The sequence below is a fragment of the Phaethon lepturus genome, unplaced genomic scaffold (genome assembly GCF_000687285.1).
Source record: "Phaethon lepturus isolate BGI_N335 unplaced genomic scaffold, ASM68728v1 scaffold20104, whole genome shotgun sequence".
In the NCBI taxonomy this organism is placed as follows: domain Eukaryota; kingdom Metazoa; phylum Chordata; class Aves; order Phaethontiformes; family Phaethontidae; genus Phaethon; species Phaethon lepturus.
Window position 1 is genome coordinate 18218 of NW_010537465.1, and position 2061 is coordinate 20278.

General features: G+C 45.3%; 1 protein-coding gene across 1 annotated transcript in view; it reads left to right on the forward strand.

The window, feature by feature from the left end:
- Positions 1-2061, forward strand: part of IPO8 (importin 8) — a gene marked incomplete at its 5' end in the record, with an annotated part of 38088 nt that overhangs the window by 10141 nt on the left and 25886 nt on the right. The window lies entirely within an intron of this gene.

Below are 2061 nucleotides of genomic sequence, written 5' to 3' on the forward strand. Positions count from 1 at the left end.
AGACCATCCAAGGCATCAGCCCCAGCCAGCACAGGTTCATGAAAGGCAGGTCCTGCTTGACCAACCTGATCTCCTTTTATGACCAGGCGACCTGCCTAGTGTATGAGGGAAAGGCTGTGCATGTTGTCTACCTGGACTTCAGTAAAGCCTTTGACAGCGTCTCCCACAGCATTCTCCTGGAGAAACTGGCAACTTGTATCTTAGACAAGTGTACTCTTTGCTGGGTAAAAAACTGGCTGAACAGCTGAGACCAGAGAGCTGTGGGGAATGGAGTTAATCCAGTTAGTGGCCGGTTGCATGGGGTGTTCCCCAGGGCTCAATTTTGGGCCTGGTCTTGTTTAATATCTTCATTGATGACCTGGATGAGGGGATCGAGTGGCTCCTCAGTAAGTTTGCAGATGACACCAAGTTGGGCGGGAGCATTGATCTGCTCAAGGGCAGGAGGGTTGTGCAGAGGGATCTGGACAGGCTGGATCGATGGGCAGAGGTCAGTTGTATGAGGTTGAACAAGGCCAAGTGTCAGGTCCTGCACTTTGGTCACAACAACCCCATGCAACGCTACAGACCTGGGGAAGAGTGGCTGGAAAGCTGCCCGGTGGAAAAGTACCTGTATATGCTGGTTGACAGCTGCTAAACATGAGCCGGCAGTGTGCCCAGGTGGCCAAGAAGGCCAACAGCATCCTGGCCTGTATCAGAAATAGTGTGGCCAGCAGGAGCAGGGCAGTGATCGCGCCCCTGTACTCGGCACTGGTGAGGCCGCAGCTTGAATACTGTGTTCAGTTTTGGCCCCTCACTACAAGAAGGACATTGAGTTGCTGGAGCATGTCCAGAGAAGGGCAGCGAAGCTGGTGAGGGGTCTAGACCCCAAGTCTTATGAGGAGTGGCTGAGGGAACAGGGGTTGTTCAGCCTGGAGAAGAGGAGGCTGAGGCCTTATCACTCTCTACAACCACCTGAAAGGGGGTTATGAGGTGGGTGTTGGACTCTTCTCCCAAGTAACTAGGGATAGAACAAGAGGAAATGGCCTCAAGCTGTGCCAGGGGAGGTTTACACAGATATTAGGAAAAATTTCTTTACTGGGAGGGTGGTCAAACCTTGGAACAGGCTGCCCAGGGAGGTGGTGGAGTCACCATTCCTGGAAGTGTTCAAAAAATGTGTGGACGTGGCACTTCAGGGTTTAGTGGGCATGATGGTATTAGGTTGATGGTTGGACTTGATGATGTTAAAGGTCTTTTCCAACCTTAACAATTCTGTGATTTTATCCATCAGCATATAAATAACGTGTAAATATGTAAATATTAAGAACTAAAGAGGGGAGTGGTTGTGGTAAGGCTGTAAGCATTAAAGAAAAGGGAAACAGTTTATATCTATTCTAAACTCCTTGCAACAGTTAACTCCTGAGTGGAAAAACAGACTCCCGTGGGCCACTGTCATTTGAAATACTTACAAAGTTTGTCTGTTAAGAAGTTGGGCTATGTAGTAGAGGGAGCAGTTTAGCTTTCAAGATAAATGGACTGGACAGTCTGCACATTTCTTCCATTTCTGGCTTTTAAATTCTGATTTGTCACGTTGCCTTGCAGAGTTAGTAAGAATTCTATTGTGAATAGTACATCACTAAGTCTTCATTACTTATTTATCAGTTGTTAAGTGCTGACATTGTGCTAGAGTCTATATGAGATATAGACAATTCTTGCCCAAGGAGCGTATCATATAAAAGAGTTAACATCAGACTTAGTACTCCTAAGGAAGGAGTTATGTTCAAAATAAGATTTATTATAGTGGTGTGAAGAATTATGAAGCAGATTGTCCTTCTGCAAATATATGACTCAATATTTTGTTGTGCATTGCCCTTGATTTTTATTGTTATTCATGTACATGCCAATTCTTGACACTTACTAACACTTAATAGTTCATCTGCCATTAGTGCAGATTACTGGCTTTGTACTGTAGGTTTTTCTTAGTAGAGCAAGACTTTATCTTAAGGAAACATTGTGTGCTAGAGTTTGTGATACTGTCTAATGGTTACAGTAGGTAATAGAAGTTAAGGGTTTTGCACCTCTTCC